This window comes from Chiloscyllium punctatum, chromosome 30 (assembly GCF_047496795.1).
Source record: "Chiloscyllium punctatum isolate Juve2018m chromosome 30, sChiPun1.3, whole genome shotgun sequence".
NCBI lineage: Eukaryota > Metazoa > Chordata > Chondrichthyes > Orectolobiformes > Hemiscylliidae > Chiloscyllium > Chiloscyllium punctatum.
In genome coordinates, this window is record NC_092768.1 from 11,439,807 (window position 1) to 11,453,175 (window position 13,369).

A 13,369-nucleotide genomic window follows, 5' to 3' on the forward strand; every position below is an offset into this window, starting at 1 on the left:
GGTACCCGACCGAGAGCTCACTGCGGGTACCTCCCTAACCTGTACGTGAGGGACACATTCTGAGGGACCCGACCGAGAGCTCACTGCGGGTACCTCCCTAACCTGTACGTGAGGACCACATTCTGAGGGACCCGACCGAGAGCTCACTGCGGGTACCTCCCTAACCTGTACGTGAGGGACACATTCTGAGGGACCCGACCGAGAGCTCACTGCGGGTACCTCCCTAACCTGTACGTGAGGGACACATTCTGAGGGACCCGACCGAGAGCTCACTGCGGGTACCTCCCTAACCTGTACGTGAGGGACCCACATTCTGAGGGGACCCGACCGAGAGCTCACTGCGGGTACCTCCCTAACCTGTACGTGAGGACCACATTCTGAGGGACCCGACCGAGAGCTCACTGCGGGTACCTCCCTAACCTGTACGTGAGGACCACATTCTGAGGGACCCGACCGAGAGCTCACTGCGGGTACCTCCCTAACCTGTACGTGAGGACCACATTCTGAGGGACCCGACCGAGAGCTCACTGCGGGTACCTCCCTAACCTGTACGTGAGGACCACATTCTGAGGGACCCGACCGAGAGCTCACTGCGGGTACCTCCCTAACCTGTACGTGAGGACCACATTCTGAGGGACCCGACCGAGAGCTCACTGCGGGTACCTCCCTAACCTGTACGTGAGGACCACATTCTGAGGGACCCGACCGAGAGCTCACTGCGGGTACCTCCCTAACCTGTACGTGAGGACCACATTCTGAGGGACCCGACCGTGAGCTCACTGCGGGTACCTCCCTAACCTGTACGTGAGGACCACATTCTGAGGGACCCGACCGAGAGCTCACTGCGGGTACCTCCCTAACCTGTACGTGAGGACCACATTCTGAGGGACCCGACCGAGAGCTCACTGCGGGTACCTCCCTAACCTGTACGTGAGGACCACATTCTGAGGGACCCGACCGAGAGCTCACTGCGGGTACCTCCCTAACCTGTACGTGAGGGACACATTCTGAGGGACCCGACCGAGAGCTCACTGCGGGTACCTCCCTAACCTGTACGTGACGGACACATTCTGAGGGACCCGACCGAGAGCTCACTGCGGGTACCTCCCTAACCTGTACGTGAGGACCACATTCTGAGGGACCCGACCGAGAGCTCACTGCGGGTACCTCCCTAACCTGTACGTGAGGAGCACATTCTGAGGGACCCGACCGAGAGCTCACTGCGGGTACCTCCCTAACCTGTACGTGAACACCACATTCTGAGGGACCCGACCAAGAGCTCACTGCGGGTACCTCCCTAACCTGTACGTGAGGGACACATTCTGAGGGACCCGACCGAGAGCTCACTGCGGGTACCTCCCTAACCTGTACGTGAGGACACATTCTGAGGGACCCGACCGAGAGCTCACTGCGGGTACCTCCCTAACCTGTACGTGAGGACCACATTCTGAGGGACCCGACCGTGAGCTCACTGCGGGTACCTCCCTAACCTGTACGTGAGGGACACATTCTGAGGGACCCGACCGAGAGCTCACTGCGGGTACCTCCCTAACCTGTACGTGAGGACCACATTCTGAGGGACCCGACCGAGAGCTCACTGCGGGTACCTCCCTAACCTGTACGTGAGGACCACATTCTGAGGGACCCGACCGAGAGCTCACTGCGGGTACCTCCCTAACCTGTACGTGAGGACCACATTCTGAGGGACCCGACCGAGAGCTCACTGCGGGTACCTCCCTAACCTGTACGTGAGGACCACATTCTGAGGGACCAGACCGAGAGCTCACTGCGGGTACCTCCCTAACCTGTACGTGAGGGACACATTCTGAGGGACCCGACCGAGAGCTCACTGCGGGTACCTCCCTAACCTGTACGTGAGGGACCACATTCTGAGGGACCCGACCGAGAGCTCACTGCGGGTACCTCCCTAACCTGTACGTGAGGACCACATTCTGAGGGACCCGACCGAGAGCTCACTGCGGGTACCTCCCTAACCTGTACGTGAGGGACACATTCTGAGGGACCCGACCGAGAGCTCACTGCGGGTACCTCCCTAATCTGTACGTGAGGGACACATTCTGAGGGACCCGACCGAGAGCTCACTGCGGGTACCTCCCTAACCTGTACGTGAACACCACATTCTGAGGGACCCGACCGAGAGCTCACTGCGGGTACCTCCCTAACCTGTACGTGAACACCACATTCTGAGGGACCCGACCGAGAGCTCACTGCGGGTACCTCCCTAACCTGTACGTGAGGGACACATTCTGAGGGACCCGACCGAGAGCTCACTGTGGGTCCCTCCCTAACCTGTACGTGAGGGACACATTCTGAGGGACCCGACCGAGAGCTCACTGCGGGTACCTCCCTAACCTGTACGTGAGGGACACATTCTGAGGGACCAGACCAAGAGGTCACTGCGGGTACCTCCCTAACCTGTACGTGAGGGACACATTCTGAGGGACCCGACCGAGAGCTCACTGCGGGTACCTCCCTAACCTGTACGTGAGGGGCACGTTCTGAGGGACCCGACCGAGAGCTCACTGCGGGTACCTCCCTAACCTGTACGTGAGGACCACATTCTGAGGGACCCGACCGAGAGCTCACTGCGGGTACCTCCCTAACCTGTACGTGAGGACCACATTCTGAGGGACCCGACCGAGAGCTCACTGCGGGTACCTCCCTAACCTGTACGTGAGGACCACATTCTGAGGGACCCGACCGAGAGCTCACTGCGGGTACCTCCCTAACCTGTACGTGAACACCACATTCTGAGGGACCCGACCGAGAGCTCACTGCGGGTACCTCCCTAACCTGTACGTGAACACCACATTCTGAGGGACCCGACCGAGAGCTCACTGCGGGTACCTCCCTAACCTGTACGTGAGGGACACATTCTGAGGGACCCGACCGAGAGCTCACTGCGGGTACCTCCCTAACCTGTACGTGACAACCACATTCTGAGGGACCCGACCGAGAGCTCACTGCGGGTACGTCCCTAACCTGTACGTGAACACCACATTCTGAGGGACCCGACCGAGAGCTCACTGCGGGTACCTCCCTAACCTGTACGTGAGGACCACATTCTGAGGGATCCGACCGAGAGGTCACTGCGGGTACCTCCCTAACCTGTACGTGAGGGACACATTCTGAGGGACCCGACCGAGAGCTCACTGCGGGTACCTCCCTAACCTGTACGTGAGGGACACATTCTGAGGGACCCGACCGAGAGCTCACTGCGGGTACCTCCCTAACCTGTACGTGACAACCACATTCTGAGGGACCCGACCGAGAGCTCACTGCGGGTACCTCCCTAACCTGTACGTGAGGACCATATTCTGAGGGACCCGACCGAGAGCTCACTGCGGGTACCTCCCTAACCTGTACGTGAGGACCACATTCTGAGGGACCCGACCGAGAGCTCACTGCGGGTACCTCCCTAACCTGTACGTGAGGGACACATTCTGAGAGACCCGACCGAGAGCTCACTGCGGGGACCTCCCTAACCTGTACGTGAACACCACATTCTGAGGGACCCGACCGAGAGCTCACTGCGGGTACCTCCCTAACCTGTACGTGAGGACCACATTCTGAGGGACCCGACCGAGAGCTCACTGCGGGTACCTCCCTAACCTGTACGTGAGGACCACATTCTGAGGGACCCGACCGAGAGCTCACTGCGGGTACCTCCCTAACCTGTACGTGAGGACCACATTCTGAGGGACCCGACCGAGAGCTCACTGCGGGTACCTCCCTAACCTGTACGTGAGGGGCACATTCTGAGGGACCCGACCGAGAGCTCACTGCGGGTACCTCCCTAACCTGTACGTGAGGGACACATTCTGAGGGACCCGACCGAGAGCTCACTGCGGGTACCTCCCTAACCTGTACGTGAGGGGCACATTCTGAGGGACCCGACCGAGAGCTCACTGCGGGTACCTCCCTAACCTGTACGTGAGGGGCACATTCTGAGGGACCCGACCGAGAGCTCACTGCGGGTACCTCCCTAACCTGTACGTGAGGACCACATTCTGAGGGACCCGACCGAGAGCTCACTGCGGCTACCTCCCTAACCTGTACGTGAGGACCACATTCTGAGGGACCCGACCGAGAGCTCACTGCGGGTACCTCCCTAACCTGTACGTGAGGGACACATTCTGAGGGACCCGACCGAGAGCTCACTGCGGGTCCCTCCCTAACCTGTACGTGAGGACCACATTCTGAGGGACCCGACCGAGAGCTCACTGCGGGTACCTCCCTAACCTGTACGTGAGGACCACATTCTGAGGGACCCGACCGAGAGCTCACTGCGGGTACCTCCCTAACCTGTACGTGAGGGACACATTCTGAGGGACCCGACCGAGAGCTCACTGCGGGTACCTCCCTAACCTGTACGTGAGGACCACATTCTGAGGGACCCGACCGAGAGCTCACTGCGGGTACCTCCCTAACCTGTACGTGAGGGACACATTCTGAGGGACCCGACCGAGAGCTCACTGCGGGTACCTCCCTAACCTGTACGTGAGGGACACATTCTGAGGGACCCGACCGAGAGCTCACTGCGGGTACCTCCCTAACCTGTACGTGAGGGACACATTCTGAGGGACCCGACCGAGAGCTCACTGCGGGTACCTCCCTAACCTGTACGTGAGGACCACATTCTGAGGGACCCGACCGAGAGCTCACTGCGGGTACCTCCCTAACCTGTACGTGAGGACCACATTCTGAGGGACCCGACCGAGAGCTCACTGCGGGTACCTCCCTAACCTGTACGTGAACACCACATTCTGAGGGACCCGACCGAGAGCTCACTGCGGGTACCTCCCTAACCTGTACGTGAGGGACACATTCTGAGGGACCCGACCGAGAGCTCACTGCGGGTACCTCCCTAACCTGTACGTGAGGACCACATTCTGAGGGACCAGACCGAGAGCTCACTGCGGGTACCTCCCTAACCTGTACGTGAGGGACACATTCTGAGGGACCCGACCGAGAGCTCACTGCGGGTACCTCCCTAACCTGTACGTGAGAACCACATTCTGAGGGACCCGACCGAGAGCTCACTGCGGGTACCTCCCTAACCTGTACGTGAGGACCACATTCTGAGGGACCCGACCGAGAGCTCACTGCGGGTACCTCCCTAACCTGTACGTGAGGGACACATTCTGAGGGAACCGCCCGAGAGCTCACTGCGGGTACCTCCCTAACCTGTACGTGAGGACCACATTCTGAGGGACCCGACCGAGAGCTCACTGCGGGTACCTCCCTAACCTGTACGTGAGGGACACATTCTGAGGGACCCGACCGAGAACTCACTGCGGGTACCTCCCTAACCTGTACGTGAGGACCACATTCTGAGGGACCCGACCGAGAGCTCACTGCGGGTACCTCCCTAACCTGTACGTGAACACGACATTCTGAGGGACCCGACCGAGAGCTACCTGCGGGTACCTCCCTAACCTGTACGTGAGGGACACATTCTGAGGGACCCGACCGAGAGCTCACTGCGGGTACCTCCCTAACCTGTACGTGAGGACCACATTCTGAGGGACCCGACCGAGAGCTCACTGCGGGTACCTCCCTAACCTGTACGTGAGGACCACATTCTGAGGGACCCGACCGAGAGCTCACTGCGGGTACCTCCCTAACCTGTACGTGAGGGACACATTCTGAGGGACCCGACCGAGAGCTCACTGCGGGTACCTCCCTAAACTGTACGTGAGGACCACATTCTGAGGGACCCGACCGAGAGCTCACTGCGGGTCCCTCCCTAACCTGTACGTGAGGGACACATTCTGAGGGACCCGACCGAGAGCTCACTGCGGGTACCTCCCTAACCTGTACGTGAGGGACACATTCTGAGGGACCCGACCGAGAGCTCACTGCGGGTACCTCCCTAACCTGTACGTGAGGGACACATTCTGAGGGACCCGACCGAGAGCTCACTGCGGGTACCTCCCTAACCTGTACGTGAGGGACACATTCTGAGGGACCAGACCGAGAGCTCACTGCGGGTACCTCCCTAACCTGTACGTGAACACCACATTCTGAGGGACCCGACCGAGAGCTCACTGCGGGTACCTCCCTAACCTGTACGTGAGGGACCACATTCTGAGGGACCCGACCGAGAGCTCACTGCGGGTACCTCCCTAACCTGTACGTGAGGGACACATTCTGAGGGACCCGACCGAGAGCTCACTGCGGGTCCCTCCCTAACCTGTACGTGAACACCACATTCTGAGGGACCAGACCGAGAGCTCACTGCGGGTACCTCCCTAACCTGTACGTGAGGACCACATTCTGAGGGACCCGACCGAGAGCTCACTGCGGGTACCTCCCTAACCTGTACGTGAGGACCACATTCTGAGGGACCCGACCGAGAGCTCACTGCGGGTACCTCCCTAACCTGTACGTGAGGGACACATTCTGAGGGACCTAACCGAGAGCTCACTGCGGGTACCTCCCTAACCTGTACGTGAGGACCACATTCTGAGGGACCCGACCGAGAGCTCACTGCGGGTCCCTCCCTAACCTGTACGTGAACACCACATTGAGGGACCAGACCGAGAGCTCACTGCGGGTACCTCCCTAACCTGTACGTGAGGACCACATTCTGAGGGACCCGACCGAGAGCTCACTGCGGGTACCTCCCTAACCTGTACGTGAGGACCACATTCTGAGGGACCCGACCGAGAGCTCACTGCGGGTACCTCCCTAACCTGTACGTGAGGACCACATTCTGAGGGACCAGACCGAGAGCTCACTGCGGGTACCTCCCTAACCTGTACGTGAGGACCACATGCTGAGGGACCCGACCGAGAGCTCACTGCGGGTACCTCCCTAACCTGTACGTGAGGGACACATTCTGAGGGACCCGACCGAGAGCTCACTGCGGGTACCTCCCTAACCTGTACGTGAGGGACACATTCTGAGGGACCCGACCGAGAGCTCACTGCGGGTACCTCCCTAACCTGTACGTGAACACCACATTCTGAGGGACCCGACCGAGAGCTCACTGCGGGTACCTCCCTAACCTGTACGTGAACACCACATTCTGAGGGACCCGACCGAGAGCTCACTGCGGGTACCTCCCTAACCTGTACGTGAGGACCACATTCTGAGGGACCCGACCGAGAGCTCACTGCGGGTACCTCCCTAACCTGTACGTGAGGGACACATTCTGAGGGACCCGACCGAGAGCTCACTGCGGGTACCTCCCTAACCTGTACGTGAGGACCACATTCTGAGGGACCAGACCGAGAGCTCACTGCGGGTACCTCCCTAACCTGTACGTGAGGACCACATTCTGAGGGACCCGACCGAGAGCTCACTGCGGGTACCTCCCTAACCTGTACGTGAGGGACACATTCTGAGGGACCCGACCGAGAGCTCACTGCGGGTACCTCCCTAACCTGTACGTGAGGACCACATTCTGAGGGACCCGACCGAGAGCTCACTGCGGGTACCTCCCTAACCTGTACGTGAGGACCACATTCTGAGGGACCCGACCGAGAGCTCACTGCGGGTACCTCCCTAACCTGTACGTGAGGACCACATTCTGAGGGACCCGACCGAGAGCTCACTGCGGGTACCTCCCTAACCTGTACGTGAGGGACACATTCTGAGGGACCCGGCCGAGAGCTCACTGCGGGTACCTCCCTAACCTGTACGTGAGGGACACATTCTGAGGGACCCGACCGAGAGCTCACTGCGGGTACCTCCCTAACCTGTACGTGAGGACCACATTCTGAGGGACCCGACCGAGAGCTCACTGCGGGTACCTCCCTAACCTGTACGTGAGGACCACATTCTGAGGGACCCGACCGAGAGCTCACTGCGGGTACCTCCCTAACCTGTACGTGAGGGACACATTCTGAGGGACCCGACCGAGAGCTCACTGCGGGTACCTCCCTAACCTGTACGTGAGGACCACATTCTGAGGGACCCGACCGAGAGCTCACTGCGGGTACCTCCCTAACCTGTACGTGAACACCACATTCTGAGGGACCCGACCGAGAGCTCACTGCGGGTACCTCCCTAACCTGTACGTGAACACCACATTCTGAGGGACCCGACCGAGAGCTCACTGCGGGTACCTCCCTAACCTGTACCTGAGGGACACATTCTGAGGGACCCGACCGAGAGCTCACTGCGGGTACCTCCCTAACCTGTACGTGAGGACCACATTCTGAGGGACCCGACCGAGAGCTCACTGCGGGTACCTCCCTAACCTGTACGTGAGGACCACATTCTGAGGGACCCGACCGAGAGCTCACTGCGGCTACCTCCCTAACCTGTACGTGAGGACCACATTCTGAGGGACCCGACCGAGAGCTCACTGCGGGTACCTCCCTAACCTGTACGTGAGGACCACATTCTGAGGGACCCGACCGAGAGCTCACTGCGGGTACCTCCCTAACCTGTACGTGAGGACCACATTCTGAGGGACCCGACCGAGAGCTCACTGCGGGTACCTCCCTAACCTGTACGTGAGGACCACATTCTGAGGGACCCGACCGAGAGGTCACTGCGGGTACCTCCCTAACCTGTACGTGAGGACCACATTCTGAGGGACCCGACCGAGAGCTCACTGCGGGTACCTCCCTAACCTGTACGTGAACACCACATTCTGAGGGACCCGACCGAGAGCTCACTGCGGGTACCTCCCTAACCTGTACGTGAGGACCACATTCTGAGGGACCCGACCGAGAGCTCACTGCGGGTACCTCCCTAACCTGTACGTGAACACCACATTCTGAGGGACCCGACCGAGAGCTCACTGCGGGTACCTCCCTAACCTGTACGTGAACACCACATTCTGAGGGACCCGACCGAGAGCTCACTGCGGGTACCTCCCTAACCTGTACGTGAACACCACATTCTGAGGGACCCGACCGAGAGCTCACTGCGGGTACCTCCCTAACCTGTACGTGAACACCACATTCTGAGGGACCCGACCGAGAGCTCACTGCGGGTACCTCCCTAACCTGTACGTGAGGACCACATTCTGAGGGACCCGACCGAGAGCTCACTGCGGGTACCTCCCTAACCTGTACGTGAGGGACACATTCTGAGGGACCCGACCGAGAGCTCACTGCGGGTACCTCCCTAACCTGTACGTGAGGACCACATTCTGAGGGACCCGACCGAGAGCTCACTGCGGGTACCTCCCTAACCTGTACGTGACAACCACATTCTGAGGGACCCGACCGAGAGCTCACTGCGGGTACCTGCCTAACCTGTACGTGAACACCACATTCTGAGGGACCCGACCGAGAGCTCACTGCGGGTACCTCCCTAACCTGTACGTGAGGGACACATTCTGAGGGACCCGACCGAGAGCTCACTGCGGGTACCTCCCTAACCTGTACGTGAGGGACACATTCTGAGGGACCCGACCGAGAGCTCACTGCGGGTACCTCCCTAACCTGTACGTGAGGACCACATTCTGAGGGACCCGACCGAGAGCTCGCTGCGGCTACCTCCCTAACCTGTACGTGAGGACCACATTCTGAGGGACCCGACCGAGAGCTCACTGCGGGTACCTCCCTAACCTGTACGTGAGGACCACATTCTGAGGGACCCGACCGAGAGCTCACTGCTGGTACCTCCCTAACCTGTACGTGAGGGGCACATTCTGAGGGACCCGACCGAGAGCTCACTGCGGGTACCTCCCTAACCTGTACGTGAGGGACACATTCTGAGGGACCCGACCGAGAGCTCACTGCGGGTACCTCCGTAACCTGTACGTGAGGACCACATTCTGAGGGACCCGACCGAGAGCTCACTGCGGGTACCTCCCTAACCTGTACGTGAGGGACACATTCTGAGGGACCCGACCGAGAGCTCACTGCGGGTACCTCCCTAACCTGTACGTGAGGGACACATTCTGAGGGACCCGACCGAGAGCTCACTGCGGGTACCTCCCTAACCTGTACGTGAGGGACACATTCTGAGGGACCCGACCGAGAGCTCACTGCGGGTACCTCCCTAACCTGTACGTGAGGGACACATTCTGAGGGACCCGACCGAGAGCTCACTGCGGGTACCTCCCTAACCTGTACGTGAGGACCACATTCTGAGGGACCCGACCGAGAGCTCACTGCGGGTACCTCCCTAACCTGTACGTGAGGACCACATTCTGAGGGACCCGACCGAGAGCTCACTGCGGGTACCTCCCTAACCTGTACGTGAGGGACACATTCTGAGGGACCCGACCGAGAGCTCACTGCGGGTCCCTCCCTAACCTGTACGTGAGGGACACATTCTGAGGGACCCGACCGAGAGCTCACTGCGGGTACCTCCCTAACCTGTACGTGAGGACCACATTCTGAGGGACCCGACCGAGAGCTCACTGCGGGTACCTCCCTAACCTGTACGTGAGGACCACATTCTGAGGGACCCGACCGAGAGCTCACTGCGGGTACCTCCCTAACCTGTACGTGAGGACCACATTCTGAGGGACCCGACCGAGAGCTCACTGCGGGTACCTCCCTAACCTGTACGTGAGGGACACATTCTGAGGGACCCGACCGAGAGCTCACTGCGGGTACCTCCCTAACCTGTACGTGAGGGACACATTCTGAGGGACCTGACCGAGAGCTCACTGCGGGTACCTCCCTAACCTGTACGTGAGGGACCACATTCTGAGGGACCCGACCGAGAGCTCACTGCGGGTACCTCCCTAACCTGTACGTGAGGGACCACATTCTGAGGGACCCGACCGAGAGCTCACTGCGGGTACCTCCCTAACCTGTACGTGAACACCACATTCTGAGGGACCCGACCGAGAGCTCACTGCGGGTACCTCCCTAACCTGTACGTGAGGACCACATTCTGAGGGACCCGACCGAGAGCTCACTGCGGGTACCTCCCTAACCTGTACGTGAACACCACATTCTGAGGGACCCGACCGAGAGCTCACTGCGGGTACCTCCCTAACCTGTACGTGAGGACCACATTCTGAGGGACCCGACCGAGAGCTCACTGCGGGTACCTCCCTAACCTGTACGTGAGGGACACATTCTGAGGGACCCGACCGAGAGCTCACTGCGGGTACCTCCCTAACCTGTACGTGAGGGACACATTCTGAGGGACCAGACCGAGAGCTCACTGCGGGTACCTCCCTAACCTGTACGTGAGGACCACATTCTGAGGGACCCGACCGAGAGCTCACTGCGGCTACCTCCCTAACCTGCACGTGAGGACCACATTCTGAGGGACCCGACCGAGAGCTCACTGCGGGTACCTCCCTAACCTGTACGTGAGGACCACATTCTGAGGGACCCGACCGAGAGCTCACTGCGGGTACCTCCCTAACCTGTACGTGAGGACCACATTCTGAGGGACCCGACCGAGAGCTCACTGCGGGTCCCTCCCTAACCTGTACGTGAACACCACATTCTGGGGGACCAGACCGAGAGCTCACTGCGGGTACCTCCCTAACCTGTACGTGAGGACCACATTCTGAGGGACCCGACCGAGAGCTCACTGCGGCTACCTCCCTAACCTGTACGTGAGGACCACATTCTGAGGGACCCGACCGAGAGCTCACTGCGGGTACCTCCCTAACCTGTACGTGAGGACCACATTCTGAGGGACCCGACCGAGAGCTCACTGCGGGTACCTCCCTAACCTGTACGTGAGGACCACATTCTGAGGGACCCGACCGAGAGCTCACTGCGGGTCCCTCCCTAACCTGTACGTGAACACCACATTCTGGGGGACCAGACCGAGAGCTCACTGCGGGTACCTCCCTAACCTGTACGTGAGGACCACATTCTGAGGGACCCGACCGAGAGCTCACTGCGGGTACCTCCCTAACCTGTACGTGAGGACCACATTCTGAGGGACCCGACCGAGAGCTCACTGCGGGTACCTCCCTAACCTGTACGTGAGGACCACATTCTGAGGGACCCGACCGAGAGCTCACTGCGGGTACCTCCCTAACCTGTACGTGAGGGACACATTCTGAGGGACCAGACCGAGAGCTCACTGCGGGTACCTCCCTAACCTGTACGTGAGGACCACATTCTGAGGGACCCGACCGAGAGCTCACTGCGGGTACCTCCCTAACCTGTACGTGAGGACCACATTCTGAGGGACCCGACCGAGAGCTCACTGCGGGTACCTCCCTAACCTGTACGTGAGGACCACATTCTGAGGGACCAGACCGAGAGCTCACTGCGGGTACCTCCCTAACCTGTACGTGAGGGACACATTCTGAGGGACCCGACCGAGAGCTCACTGCGGGTACCTCCCTAACCTGTACGTGAGGACCACATTCTGAGGGACCCGACCGAGAGCTCACTGCGGGTACCTCCCTAACCTGTACGTGAGGGACACATTCTGAGGGACCCGACCGAGAGCTCACTGCGGGTACCTCCCTAACCTGTACGTGAGGACCACATTCTGAGGGACCCGACCGAGAGCTCACTGCGGGTCCCTCCCTAACCTGTACGTGAACACCACATTCTGAGGGACCAGACCGAGAGCTCACTGCGGGTACCTCCCTAACCTGTACGTGAGGACCACATTCTGAGGGACCCGACCGAGAGCTCACTGCGGGTACCTCCCTAACCTGTACGTGAGGACCACATTCTGAGGGACCCGACCGAGAGCTCACTGCGGGTACCTCCCTAACCTGTACGTGAGGACCACATTCTGAGGGACCCGACCGAGAGCTCACTGCGGGTACCTCCCTAACCTGTACGTGAGGGACACATTCTGAGGGACCAGACCGAGAGCTCACTGCGGGTACCTCCCTAACCTGTACGTGAACACCACATTCTGAGGGACCAGACCGAGAGCTCACTGCGGGTACCTCCCTAACCTGTACGTGAGGACCACATTCTGAGGGACCCGACCGAGAGCTCACTGCGGGTACCTCCCTAACCTGTACGTGAGGACCACATTCTGAGGGACCCGACCGAGAGCTCACTGCGGGTACCTCCCTAACCTGTACGTGAGGACCACATTCTGAGGGACCCGACCGAGAGCTCACTGCGGGTACCTCCCTAACCTGTACGTGAGGACCACATTCTGAGGGACCCGACCGAGAGCTCACTGCGGGTACCTCCCTAACCTGTACGTGAGGGACACATTCTGAGGGACCCGACCGAGAGCTCACTGCGGGTACCTCCCTAACCTGTACGTGAGGGACACATTCTGAGGGACCCGACCGAGAGCTCACTGCGGGTACCTCCCTAACCTGTACGTGAGGGACACATTCTGAGGGACCGGACCGAGAGCTCACTGCGGGTACCTCCCTAACCTGTACGTGAGGACCACATTCTGAGGGACCGGACCGAGAGCTCACTGCGGGTACCTCCCTAACCTGTACGTGAGGGACACATTCTGAGGGACCCGA

At 60.0% G+C, this 13,369-nt stretch overlaps 1 protein-coding gene across 3 annotated transcripts in view; it reads right to left on the bottom strand.

The window, feature by feature from the left end:
• Nucleotides 1-13,369, bottom strand: part of LOC140455173 (uncharacterized) — a 459,457-nt gene that overhangs the window by 191,735 nt on the left and 254,353 nt on the right. The window lies entirely within an intron of this gene.